Source organism: Canis aureus, chromosome 38 (assembly GCF_053574225.1).
Source record: "Canis aureus isolate CA01 chromosome 38, VMU_Caureus_v.1.0, whole genome shotgun sequence".
NCBI lineage: Eukaryota > Metazoa > Chordata > Mammalia > Carnivora > Canidae > Canis > Canis aureus.
This window is the reverse complement of record NC_135648.1, coordinates 21,865,773-21,880,360: the sequence shown is the minus strand read 5'-3', so window position 1 is coordinate 21,880,360 and position 14,588 is coordinate 21,865,773. Positions and strand designations below refer to the sequence as shown.

At 47.8% G+C, this 14,588-nt stretch overlaps 1 pseudogene; it reads right to left on the bottom strand.

Annotated features, from left to right (window-relative positions):
• Positions 1-6,605: 6,605 nt before the first annotated feature.
• LOC144307415 (large ribosomal subunit protein eL34 pseudogene) lies at positions 6,606-7,019 on the bottom strand (annotated as a pseudogene).
• Between the last annotated feature and the right edge of the window lie 7,569 nt (positions 7,020-14,588).

Here is a 14,588-nt window from a genome sequence, read left to right as displayed (position 1 = left end):
CTCTTCCATGCATGTACTTTTCTTCACATCCATGCAGAATACGTGTTAGAGAAAGAGGACAGAACTGAATACTTCTTTCCTAACTGCCCTTTGGAAAAGATGTAACTTGATTGAAAATCCACCTTGTGGGTAACCATGTAAGATTCTGGGGGGTTTGACTAACTCATTGTAGGATATGTATTTCTCTAAATTTTAAGCTGGAAGTTTGCTTCCATTTTATGATAACTGGCTGGAATTTTTTTCCACTTAAAATTAATTCAGGAACAACAAAAAAAGATTAATTGAGGAACCACCACCAAAAAGGCTTTGTTCTTTTTTTTTTTTTTTTTTTTTTTTTTAGGTATTTTCAGTCATGGACCAGAGGCACTGACACCTCAGAGACCATCATTACTCTCCACGACTCCCATCAATTTTCCAGTTCTCACCCATTATTTCTTTTGATCCTATTGACATAGACAAAAAAAAAATTTTCAGCTAAGGATCCAGAGATGATGCAGAAGGAAAAATCAGGCTGACAAATTGAAGGGGTTAAGTGCGGCTCTTACAGCCTTGCAGTGTTGTGGCAAGAAGGGACAGGGAGCAGGAGGGGAGTATGACCACCTCCCACCGCATTCAGGAACATTTCCTGAGAGAGGTGGAGTTTTAAAGACGTGGTGCTAATTCAGAAACATGTAATGCCAGCTTTTTCCTGCCTCCCTTTATTTGTCCAACCGCGAAACGAAATGAATTTTGCCATGCTGAAGACCACGTAGCTGGCGAGTGGCAGACCCAATTCATAAGTGTGGCTCAGCCACCTGCTTCCCTCTTCCAGACTCTCAGGGGAAGGGAATTTAAATTCTGTCGAGGCTCACCTCGAAAATGGGGAAATCGTTGGGTCTGTAGGACTTTCCCCCACCTCTTGTCTCAGCCTCTCCCTGCTCCTCAGTAAATGCAGTGTGATGCATGTCACTGATTGAGAATGTCTAGAAATCAGACTCCAGTGGGAGAGCCCTGGAGTGAAGGGAGATAAGGGGTTCCTCCCACGAAGAAGAATCCCGCGACAAGGTTGCACAGAGCGCAGAGAGCTCTGGTTAGCTTTTGTTCGGATCTGCCTCCCTTCCCACAGTGTGTACACTTGTTTTCTTCCTGCCTGCCTGCCTGCCACCCCAGCCTTCTCCCTCATCCTTGTTTTTCTCTCTCTGCTTACTTTCCTTTTCCCTTTTAACTCTGCCAGTGGCCCCCTGGAGAATTTACTAAGAGATAGTGGTCCTCAAGCCCAAGAAAATTTCCTAGCAAAAAATATAGTCTGGGGAGTACCTGGCTGGTTTAGTCAGAGGAACGTGTAACTCTCCATCTCAGGTTTGTGAGTTCAAGCCCCACATTGGGGGTAATGTTTACTTCAAAAAAAAAAAAAAAGAATTAAGCTATGCTTTATAAAAAATATATATAAGTTTTAAGCATTAAGCTGGTGCTGAGCACTGCACTGGATACTTCAGGAGATGCAAAGATGACCCAAGATCAGTTTTCTCTCCTGAGAAGTTTTCTTTTTTTTTTTTTCAAGATTTTATTTATTTATTCAAGAGAGACAGAGAGAGAGAGAGGCAGAGACACAGGCAGAGGGAGAAGCAGGCTCCATGCAGGGACCCTGATGTGGGACTCGATCCTGGATCTCCAGGATCACGACCTGGGCTGGAGGCGGCGCTAAACCACTGATCCACCTGGGCTGCCCTGGGAAGTTTTCTAAAAGATGAAGGGCTAAAACCCACTCTGACATGGGAGGGTGTGTTAGTTAAATATTTAGTTAAATATCGGTGAGGATGGTGCTGGGGGAAGGGAAAGAGGGGAGAGGATCCTCTGATTCCACAGAGCACATAAGGCCTTGGAGGAGAGCAGAGGGGGTTTGGGATATTCCTGCTCCCCTGCCTTGAGCAGCTCTGACTTCAGGTCTCAGCTCCAGTGTCACCTGCTCTGCTTGGTGAACCCCACCGTCTCCATCATGACCAGCACTGATCCTGCTTGTGGCGTTCACCATGCTCACCTCCAGTTTCTTCTTCTGTCTTTTCCATCTGTCAGACTGAGTCCTTGAGAGGAGAGCCTACGTCGCAGTCCGCATCACAGTCCAGCTCCCAGGACAGTCCCTCACCAGGAGCTGCTCAGTAAGTGCTCAAGTGGCTAGATCAGCGAGGCCAAGAGGGGCACCCAGCACAGCTCAGAGGTGCAGATGGGAGGTGCAGGGGTGCCCAAAGCTTGAGCCTGCCCCCTTCGCCTCCTATCGCTTCATCCCCTCTGGCCTGTCACCTCTCCATCCAGCCAGTCAACATGTTCAGTCTCACCCATCCTAAGAAAAGTTTCCCCTTCAACCATCAGCCTATCCTATCCTTCACTTTATTTTTTAAAAAGATTTTATGTATTTTTTCATGAGAGACACAGAGAGAGGCAGAGACACAGGCAGAGGGAGAAGCAGGCTCCCTGCAGGGAGCCCGATGCAGGACTCGATCCCAGGACTCCAGGATCACACCCTGAGCCAAAGACAGACGCCCAACCACTGAGCCACCCAGGCACCCCTGTCTTTCCCTTTAGTATCAAACTTCAAAAAATAATGTTTTTTCTTTGCTGCTTCCACTCAGCTCCCTCTCACTCTCCAGTCTCTAGAATCTGTCTGCTGTCCCCATGGGTGGCTCCCTCAGGCATCATCCCACCCACCCTCCCCTAGTCCTCCTCAAGCCCAGCTTAGACCTCCCGCTTCAGGTAAACATCCCCTGGCCTCCAAAGCAGGCTCGGATGTCCTTTCTCTGTCCCTTCCCCAAAATGCTGGCCTCCCTTGGCTTCTGTGATTTTCCCTCTCTCTGTTTTTGGTCTCTTTCTGGGCTTCTGTTCCATCAGCTCAGAAGAATGGGTCCTATCCTTGCCTTGGGCTTTTCTCCCTGGATTATGATCCTTCAATGAACTCCCCATGAGGGGCCTTATTCTCTCCAAGGCTTTGTTCACTACTCAAGTGTTAAAGCCCCAAACTTTTATTTCTTTTTTTTTTTTTTAAAGATTTAATTTATTCATAGAGACAGAGAGGGAGGGGCAGAGACACAGGCAGAGGGAGAAGAAGGCTCCATACAGAAAGCCTGATGTGGGACTCGATCCTGGGTCTCCAGGATCACACCCCAGGCTGCAGGCAGCACTAAACTGCTGCGCCACCGGGGCTGCCCCAAACTTTTATTTCTGACCCAGAATTCTCCCCTGACCTCTGGATCCCTATCTCCAATTTCCTAAAGGGTTTCTCCTCCTGGATGTCCTCATAACCCCTCCACCTCAGAACATACAACTTGAACTCATTACCTATACCTGCCACCTGAACCGAATCCTCCTTCCCACCTGCAGTCGGAAGCATCACCTGGGCACCTCTGTCATCTCTAACGATGCCTTCCTTCTCATCCTCCAACACAATTGGTCACCATGATCTGTGTCTAATCTCCAGAGTATCTCACACCCATCCCCTCTTCATGGCTGTCCCCAAGGCTCTCACTGTCTCTCACCAGGACTATTGCCGTGGTCTTCTGCTTTCTTTCCCCAGATCCAGGCATCCCAGCCCATCTCCACAAGGAAGCTTTCAGAAACACACACTTGACTGTGTCACTCATCTGTTTTAGGGTGTTCAACAACTGATTCCTTGGCTGCTTCCAAGATAAAGTCCAAACTCCAACCTGACAGACCTGTGAAGGGCAAAGTTTAAAGACCGTATCACCCTTTGGTGTTCCCTGTTTTCATTAGTGACCCTTTCCAGTCTGGCCCCTTTTCTGCCTGACCTCCAGCCTCACAGACACATCCAGCACTGCCAGGGCTCCACCTTTGGTTAATGTGGCTCTCTCCACCTGGAATGTCATGGAATTCCTTGAAGGCACTGTGTTGGTCCTCTTTGCACAAGCTGGTGTCTCCTACCTAGCCTTGTGCCTGCCACATAACAGGGACCTAGTAAATACTGAGTGAAGAGTTCTCAGTTTTCAAATGTCACTACTTCACTGCTGCTCCTGACCACTTCCCATGTTCCATCCCAAAGAGATGTGATTGTTTCTTCGGGCTTTATTCACTTACTATTTCATGAGTTCCTGCTCTGTCCCAGGCACTGTGCTAAGGGGGGGGGATACAAGAAAATTCATTCAAGGGCAATAGACTGTCAAGTAAACAATTCTAACCCCGAGAGAGAAGTGCTAAGATGGGGTAAGCTGTCGCATATCTTTCTTGTAGAGAATTTAATATGAAAAGCCAAAATATGACCATCATGCTAATTGGTGAGCGTGGTGTCTGGGCAGAGTTGGAGGAGGGGGAGGAGGAGTTGGATGAATCAAATGTTCCATAATATCTCACTCCATTCAGGCTACTATAACAATGTACCATGGACAGCGTAGCTTCTAAACCACAGGAATATTATTTCTCGCAGTTCTGAAGGCTGGGAAGCCCCAGAACAAGGCACCAGTATAGTTGAATTCTGGTGAGAGCCTCCCTCTTGGTTCATAGCTGACAGCTCTCTCTCTCTCTGCGTCCTCACATGGTGGAAGGAGTGAGAAAACTCTGTGGAGTTGCTTTTACATGGGCACTAATCCCATCCTGGAAGGTTCCAGCCTCACGACTTAAGTGTTTTCAAAGGCCCCACATCCTAATACTATCATCCTTAGGGATTAAGATTTGCAATATGCATTGAGGAGGGAGGGGTGCCAACATTTGGACCATAGCATGGGATGACTACTGTGCTGGCTGCGGGACACGGGTGCACCTGCAGGAGGCACGAGAGTCCCTTCTTCCCCCCCAACAACATAGGGCCCGTCACTCCCAGCATCTTCCTCATCTAGTCCCCTCAGCCTGTCCTACCCACCGTCTCCCTCCTGCTGAGACATTCCCCTTAGCTGCCTGACAACAATCTCCCAGGTTCTAGCCAAACCTGCCACCTTACCCTAGTTCTGTATGGAACAGAGGAAGAAGAAGGCTGTACACCCGTTCATAGCCTCTATGATGTCCCATCTTCCTTACTGCCAACAGGTTTGGTTGGATGGATGGTCATACGTTCACCCCTTCAGACCCCGCGCTTTGTGGCGACTGACCATCCTCTACAGCTTCGCGTCAGAGAATCCCAGGGTTAGAGGCGCTTCAGAGCAGCGTGGATCAACCACTCCGTGTGCGTGACTCTCCTCCCTGATCCCAACCGTTCGCTGGTCCAGCTGGTGTTCTAGTACTTCCACTGCAGGGAACCCCGACCCCCGCAGTGACCCACTTCCCCTCTAACTTTCCAAGTCTGTGTTCCCAGAGCCCTTCCCAGCCCTGCCCTGTGTAGGACTTGGTACAACCCCATTCCCGGCCTCTCCGGGGCAGCCCTTCCGGAGCCTGCTCTCCTGCCTCCCCAGGGGCCTCCCGCCAAGCTGCTCACACCCTCCTTGCGCTCACCCCTCCCGCCCATGATGGGACTGCAGGCAGCCTCGCCATCTCGCCCCCTGCCCTTGCTCTAAATAGGAGGAGCAGTCACTGTACTGGCCAGACTGGGTGAACAAGGGCTTTGTCTTTCAAGCTCTTGACCCAAAGAGAAAATCAATCATAAGTATCATACAAGGAAGAACGCAAAAACATTGCACAGAAGGTTTGGAAGTAGGCTGCTGGTTGCCTCACTGCTCCAAACACCCTGCCACCCACACTACCCACCACACATCCCGATGTAACTACGAAGGCAGACGGTACGCCTAAAAATGTTATCTCGGTAGAGATGCAAGGGCTACTGCTAGAAATCCATATTTTCAGAAGTTTTATGTGAGCTCACTGAAATTAAGGATGGGGCCAGCTGCATGCATGCATCCCCCAGATGTGCCCAGCTGCATGCATGCATCCCCCAGATGTGCCCAGCTCCATGCATGCATCCCCCAGATGTGTCCGGTCTCAGCCTCCCAGGATAGCCGAGCCAGCGCTGCTCTGAGCCAGCCCTCCACGAAGGAATAAGGAGGTGTGGTCTGTGGTCCTGCCCTGTCCTCCCTGGACCTTGTCTCCCATTGTCCTGAGTGCCTCCTCCTCTCACTTTTGAGGACCAAACCCCTCTGACTCTGCGTAGCTCTCTTTGGCACGTCTCCAAACTCTCACTGGTCAAGGACCTCCCAAAGGGTAGGAACTCTGTCTTTTCACCCTGTACCCCTGCACTCCCCCTTGAAAAAGTGCTCTTCAGAAAACATTGCGAGTCACTTACGTTCCATTATGAATTCACGTCAGTACCTTATCTTCCCAGGGATATTTGCATCTTAGGTCTTATTTCTTTTTTAAATTTTAAAAATATTTTTAAAGATTTTACTTATTTATCTGAGAGAAAAAGAGGGCACACACAGCAGGGAGAGCAGCAGAGGGAAAGGAAGAAGCAGACTCCCCGCTGAGCAGGGAGCCTGATGGATGCAGGGCTGGATCCCAGGACCCTGAGATCCTGACCTGAGCTGAAGGCAGGTGCTTAACCCACTGAACCACCCAGGTGCCACTTAAGTCTTATTTCTAATTATGGTCTCCAGTTAAGGGGATTTTGGAAGTGAACGTGATTGGTAAAATGTGCAGTGGGAAGAACCTTCCTTCTGCCGCTTCTGTGTTGTCACCTATAGGTGGGGGGGGAGGGTGGATTTTTTTTCAAGCTTTTTGATTTTTATTACTCAAAAAAATCTTCATTTTTAAATTTAGCTTTCTGACTCTGTGCTTGTGCCTTCAACACTTTCACAACGATTTTCTGCTCCTCAATAAGGAAAGCACGCTTGATTCTGTCACGAACACACTTGGCACACATGGAACCACCATAGGCCCTGCTGCCGTGTTTTTTCGTTTTAGACAATCTCATAAGGACTTTAGGTCTCACCGCACGAACTCCTCGAAGTCGGCCAGGACACACGCCACACGCAGACTTTGGCGCTTTCCCAACCTTCTCGGTATAAAGGTAAACGATTCTATTGCCAGGAGTTCGGGACAGCCTAGTTTTGTTAGAGGCTGTATCGTAGGACAGCCTACGACAGTATGTCAAACGCTGAACCATTCTGAACGCCACTGAGTGGGGGGGGGGGTGCCAGATTTCCAGCTCTGGTATCTACGAGTCGCTGATTTGTCTGGTGTTAGTAAAACCTCCTTGTATTAGTTAACCTCCTCCGGAGAAACACGACCAGTAGGATGTATATCAAGAGGAAGACTTGTTACAAGGAACTGGCCCCCACGACTGCAGAGACTGACTACTCCCACCATGTGCAGGTGGAATCGGTGAGCTAGAGATGGAGAGAGCCAGCAGGTGGTTCCAGCCCAAGTCTGAGGGCCTGAGAACCAGAACCGTGGTATGGCTCCAGTCTGGAGGCCAGCAGACTCAGGGACCAGGAAAAGCCGATATTTTAGTTTGGGTCCAAAGGTAGGAAAATATTGATGTCCCAAATATGATGCAGTCCAGAAGAAGAACTCTGTTCTGCTCAGATGAAGGTCAGTTCTTTTGTTCTTTTCAGGCCTTCAACTGATTGGACAGGGCCCACCCACATTTGCTTTACTCAGTCTTCAAATTTAAATGCTAATCTCATCCAAAAACACCCTCACAAACACACCCAGAATAATGTTTGACCAAGCACCTGGGTATCCCAAAGCTTCACCAAATTGACACACAAAATTAATTGTGGAAGTAGATAATGGTCACCCAAAAGCCCTGGCCCTGGTTGTGATAAGAGACATCAGATGGGAAACTTTTTTGACCTTTTGGACATGAAGGCAGGGCCATCCTTGGTATTTAACTCCACCTTTCCCCTGACCCTCCATCTATCACCACCACAACTTCTTTCCACTTCCACTTCACAACTTTTTATTTTTCAAGTAAACTCTACGCCCAGTATGGGGCTCAAACTCGTGACCGAAAATCAAGAGTCACGTGTTCTCCTGACCAGGTGCCAGCCAGGTGCCCCTTTTATTCTTTTTTCCCACTAAGAAGTTCTTAAAAGCATTTTAAGAAAAATATTGTTCGTGAAATCCATAGACTTAATAAGTTAAGTGAAATACTTCTTTCTGTAGCATACTGCAACAAAAACCACAAACTCATTCAAAATCGTGTAAAGTTCCTCACCACTCACACAGTGTTACTAAATTGACTCTAAAGATCAATGGGGGTCCATGTGTGGCTCAGTCAGGTGTCTGCTTTCAGCTCAGGTCATGATCCTAGGGTCCTGGGATGGAGCCCCACGTCTGGCTCCCTGCTCAATGGGGAGTCTGCTTCTCCCTCTACCCCTTTACCCTGCTCGTGTTCTCTCTTTCACACACACTCTCTCAAATAAATAAAAGCTTAAAAAAAAAAAAAAAGGTTGGGGCACCTAGGTGGATCAGTGGTTGAGTGTCTTCCTTCAGCTCAGGTCATATCCCTGGGGTCCTGGGATCAGGAGTCCCACATCGGACACCCCCACAGGGAGCCTGCTTCCCCCTCTGCCTATGTCTCTGCTTCTTTCTGTGTCTCTCATGAATAAATAAAAATTTTAAAAATAAATAAAGGCCAACAGAAAGTGCAACAATAAACCACATGATCCAAAGAGACAAAACACAGCCTTGGTCTTCAGCCTGGGCTCTCGCTATACCTAGCAGAAGCAAGAGTAAGGTGAGGTTGTCCACTTGCTTAAAAGTAAGATGGTTTTCATTTGCCAATTCATTTTGTTTGTTCAGTTATTCATTTAATCAAGCAAGCAAATTTATTGAGCTCCTACTGTGTGGCTACCCATTTAGATTTGGGGTGACACAACAAGGTAATGAGACACAGCCTTCTACCTGGAAGAACGTGGTAGGTAACAGATCCCTACTTTGACTTCAGCTTCTCCTGGGAAGCCTCTCTGATCCCCAGCACCAGGCCTCCTCCCGGACAGGGCTAGGACCCCACCGTGACTCCCTTGGCCCTGTCCCCTCCACACAGCACTGTCGCACACACTGTGATTGCCTCTGCATGTCTCTGAACCTCTCACTGGTCGGGGACCTCCAACGGTGGGGACTGCTCCTATCTCTCACCGTGCCACAGCCCTGGCCCATGCTAGTTGCTTAATAGATGTCAGTAGAAGGAATTAGCAGGTGAATATGTCACATAAGCTTTTGTCCAGCGTGCATGAGTGCCATAGGAGTAGTGTGCAGTGGGAAGCCAGAGGAGGAAGTGATCAAGCTCCGGGGACCAGGAAAGGAGATGTTTAACGCTGAGGGTTGGAGAAGCAGTACAATTTCAGTAGCAGAGAAGAGGCTTTCCATGAAGAGAGGGTAGCAGGGCAAGGGGACTCAGGCTGCAAGGAGCCAAGGTTGGCTGACCAGTGGGAAGAAGCTCACTGCAGCGGAGCAGGTTTGAGAGGCTGGGGTAGTCATGAAGGGGGTGAAGAGGTGGACGGAGCCACCCGTGAAGGAGCTTCCCTGCCACGTGCAGGTGAGTCACCCAAGGCTGCTGTGTCCCTCAGGTGTGGGCAGTGGTCCAGTGCACTGGGATCAATTCAGGCTGCAGTGGAAGGGAGGGGGGGTGGGTGTGGTTAATATCTCAGTCCCCCAGAGAGGTGACGGGACAGTGGCGGTGAGGCTAGCAATGAGGCAGTTGACATGAGGCATAGTACGGATGCAGAATCAAGAAGACTCCGCGGTTTTCTTTATGACTACTGCATGAAGGCCGAGCGACGGTGTATATATAAGTGATTAAAATGCTCATGTATTTCAAGTGTTCATTGGGCCAAAACCATATTGAACATGTTTCAAAGAAGGAAATGATCTTTGTCATTTTTTTAAAAACATTCTCCTGGGGCGCCTGGGTGGCTCAGCAGGTTAAGCATCTGCCTTCAGCTCAGGTCATGATCCCAGAGTCCTGAGATTGAGCCCCGCATTGGGCTCCCTGCTCAGCAGGGGTCCTGCTTTTCCCTATTCCTCTGTCTCCCTCTTTCTCTCCCTCTGCCTTCCTCTCCCCCTGCTTGTGCACTCTTTCTCTCTCTCTCTTTCTCTCTGAAATAAATAAATACAATCTTCAAAAAAAAAAAAAACCCCACATTCTCCTGGTGGTGCTTTCTCTGCCTCCACTTTACACTCCTGTGTGTCTGGCTGGTAGTTGTCAGACTGTTCGTACTGTTAGAAGTAACTTTTGCCCGAACCTGTCTCATTTTCCCATAGGGAAATTGGAGAACTCGGAGAGCAAGGAGCACACTTCATACACCTTCAGACCCCCCCGCCTTCATTGTATACACTGTGGTGTCTTCTCCTTCCCAGGGATATCTGTCAGGTAACAGGCATGGTTAATTAGCTGGCTGGTTGGTGCATATCAGGAGGTGATAAGACTGATCAAAAGTCCTCCACATTAAAAATAATAATAATAATAACCTTTTTATTTTGAAATACTATTAGATTTACAGGAAAGCTTCAGGGATAATGCAAAGGCTTCTTGTATACGCCTCACTTCCACCTTTTGCAATCAGTGATAGTACAAAACTGGCCCTGAATCAGTGTGCCCTTGGACAAGTCACCTCCTCTCAGTAGGCTTCTGCTGCTGTTAGCTAACAGTGTCTGCCCCCCAACGCTGTCCCCATGTCACTGGAATAAAGTCGCTGGGATGAGGCCAGCGCGTGGGGTGGTCCGTGGGTCTGGCCTGCTGCCTCCCCAGGACCCAGGGCTCCTGGCAACCAGAGGTAGCGCCCAGTGTGCCTCCTCACAGCCCCATCCCAGCTGCCATCGTGCTTTTCATCAGCACAGACCCAGGGCTAACATAGACTCCAGTACATGGGAAGGTAGACAAAAACTATTTGATGAAAAGGAGGAGAGAACGTTACCTGGGGACCGTAAAGTGCTCAGTGGTTTATGGGGGAGAGGGGGCACCAGGCACAGAAGGATGGAGAAGTCACATGCAGGTAAGGGGCAGACTGGGGTCAAGTGACCCGGTCACCAGGGCATGCCAAGCTGCCTCCCAATGTGTGCAGAGGTCCAGTGACAGTGTTGGGTGTCAGAAGGCCCCTGCCTCCAACAGGCCTCCAGCCAGTGTTGATAAGACTGGCCAGGTTGCTGTAATCAAATAGGACCCTGGAAACCAAGGGGTTTTTCCCCAACAGCACAAGAAGTAACCCGAGATCCAAGCTGCCCACCAGCTAATCCCCCCTCTACACCTCCTGCTCCCCATCCCACTGTAACTGGCCTTGCAACCACAGGCAACCCAGGCCAGAGAGAAGACCCGAGAAGATACAAAGGATGGAGTACCCCTCAGGAATCCCCATTCCTAGGCTCAGACCATAGGCTAGGGCCCAGGGCTCTACCTGTCTCTGGAAGATGGGCAGGGCCCTGCATGATGGGGCCAGAGCAGGCTGCAGAATAGTCCGACCCTTCCTCTCTCCGCCACAGAAAAATCTTATTTTTCTCTCCTCTAAACTCTAGTTTCTGCTCTGCATTTTCCACTCATACCCTGCCTCATACATATCTGTACATTTGATTCACTTAAATCCTCTCACACTCAGCGGTCTTTAAGGGCACGAGCCAGACTGCAGTTGTCTGAGACCTCATGTGGAGAGGACTCAGGAATGTTAGTTGTGAGATCTTTGAGGCCACTTGCATCTCCTCCTACACTCCAGAGTCCCCTTTCTTCCCTTCTCTCCTCCCCTGTCTTAGCAAATTGGTGGTGTTTCCAAGAGGAATGTAGTTTAAAAACTGAGGAGATACCAGTACAAGGCCCCAGTGTCTGTGAGTTGATGTAGCTGGTCCCAAATATTGAAAGCTTGTGCTAAAAGAGCGCCGTCGAGCCCCAACTTCCTCCTCCCTGTCTCCTCCCAGTCTCCTCCCGTGTACTCTAAAACAGTTGGTACACGTCAAGGGGAGGGCCACCTGTCCAGTGGGCCAGGTTTCATGTTCCCATGGTAGACAGGCCCACATCGATGGTTAACTGGTAGTTCTTTTTTGCTTCTTCTCACATCTCACATGCACGCACTACAAGCCTCTGGGCCGGGCCTATTTCAGTCTGGGAGAAATTAGAGACGAAAAGTGTGTGTGTGTACAGTCTTGAACTTGAATCGGAAGTATCAGTGTAAACTCTCAATGTGTTTACCTTTAAAACATTTCTCAGTTTTGTCCACTGGAAAGGCCGAAAACTGATGACGTACCCAGGAACGGGCACACCTGATGCAGAGATTATGGTCTCTACAAACCTTATCCCACAAACAGCAATCAGAGAGCCTTAGAAGAAATAACTCGTTCCAAGTCTGTGGCAGGAAATATGCAAGATGAGCCTGGCCATCTAGTTGTGGCCAAAAGCAAAGAAGCTTCCAAGAACCAAAAATGATAGTGTCAGAAGGACTCAGAAATCTACCTGAAGGGCAGCCCGGGTGGCTCAGTGGTTTAGCGCCGCCTTCAGTCCAGGATGTGGTCCTGGAAACCCAGGATCGAGTCCCACATCGGGCTCCCTGCATGGAGCCTGCTTCTCCCTCTGCCTGTGTCTCTGCCTCTCTCTCTGTCTCTCATGAATAAATAAATAAAATCTTAAAAAAAAAATCTACTTGAAGAGGCTCCCACTGGCCAATAGGAGGAGGAATATGAACAGAGGACAGCTGCAAAGGGCTGAAACACATCAAATATGTTTAAATTCGTGAACATATAATGACTCTGAGGGAAAAGACCTCTCTGTCATCATAAGGGATGTTTGAGAATAAATTCATTATTTTAAAAAATGGTAAATATGAAGAAAGAGTCAGAAACTTTTTGGTTTTCCCATGCTTATGAAATAATGGCTATAAGTAAGGCTATCAGTGACTACTAACATCAAAAAAGAAAGACAACCAAGCAGTATGTGCTCCTTTTTATGGAAGTATAGAAATCTATTAGGTATTCTTACAAAAAAAAAATTAAATCTGATCTGGTCTCTGACTTTAATTACCAATTTATAGGAAAGACAAAGGCAATAACGTGTGAAATGTCACCATGGGAATGTTAGCAGCAAAATCCAGATGATCTATAGGAAAACAATGCAGTTTCTTTAATAAATTACAAAAACAAAACAAAACTGTGGAGGTATCTATGGATCACAAGAGATCTAGGAGACCCATCAACCAACTGTGACATCTGGTACTTATTTAGGTTCCAATTTGAGCAAAAACTATACAAAATTGTGAGACAGGGAAATGTGAACACCAGATATTTGATTATACTACAAAAGTATTTTTTGGTCTGATCATAGTAATGTGGTTATGCCTCTTTTGTTTGAAAGTCCTTACCTTGTAGAAAAACATTCTGAAATACTTCGGAATGAAGTAGGAGGTCTGAAATTGCTTCAAAATTATGTAGGACGAGTATACAGAGGCATTTTTAAGTTCGTTAAATATTTAAAGGCCTGTGCCCCTATGAGACGATCAAATCTGAATCTAATCAAGCTTCTGGATCTTGTTACCAGCTCAAAGGCAAAAAAGGAGGGAAAGAGGAACATGTTCAAGAACACTGAGGATACAGTAACCCAATATATGATATGGGCAATTCTGGAGGACGGCAGGGCTATTTCTTCACAAGTGCATGGCACAAAAATAAAATAAAAAGAGGGAAATTGTTACAGTTGAAAAGGAACCGGAGACATAGCCACCAGGCACAATTTATCTTGGCTGGATCTTGATTTGAACGAACCGACTGTGAAACACCATTTTTGAGCAATTGGAGAAAATTCTACATGGGTCGAGTAACCAGTGATAATAAGGAATTGCTGTTTGTTGGCTATGTTCATGGCATTATGATTAAGCTGCTAAAAAGTCCTATTTCTTAAAACACATGCTGAAGTATTCACAGGTGAAATGAAATTGTGTCTGCCGTGTGCTTTAACAATACCTCCCCCAAATGGGTCAGGGAGGAGAGTAGAGAAAATTAACTTGGCAGGATGTTAATGTTTAAAATTGAGTTAATTGTACCAGGCTCATCATTCGTGTGTGCTTGAAATCTTCCATAATAAAAGTAAAATATAGAACATTTTAAAGATTTATTTATTTGAGAGAGAGAGCATGAGCAGAGGGGAGGCGCAGAGGGAGAGGGAGAAGCAGCCTTCCCCCCCCCCCACCCCGGGGCAGGGAGCCTGACTCCATCCCAGGACCCTGAGATCCTTACCTGAGCTGAAGTCAGATGTCCAGCTGACTGAGCCACCAGGCACCACCCCTCCTTTTTGAAAGATTTTATTTATTTAGAATATAGAACATCTTAAAAGTAAATAAAGCTAGTCCCTTTTAAAAAAAAAATTAGGGATGCATGGGTGGCTCAGCGGTTAAGTGCCTTCGGCCCAGGGCGTGATCCCAGGGTCTTAGAATCAAGTCCCACATTGGGCTCCCCGCAGGGAGCCTGCTTCTCTCCCTCTGCCTGTGTCTCTGCCTCTCTCTCTGTGTCTCTCATGAATAAATAAATAAAATTTTCAATAAATAAATATCTAAAAGAAATAAAATTAAGTAATCTCTGCACCCACTGTGAGGCTCAAACTCTCAACCGCAAGATCAAGAGTCACATGCTAGAACCACCGAGCCAGCCAGCCAGGCACCCCCAATAAAGCTGGTCCTTGCACAAGGTGTTAACTATACACACCAGAACTGGGAACAGGAAGGCCAGCCAAGTGTGGAAGGGGGAGGGAGGTGGCATGGCAGCGAAGA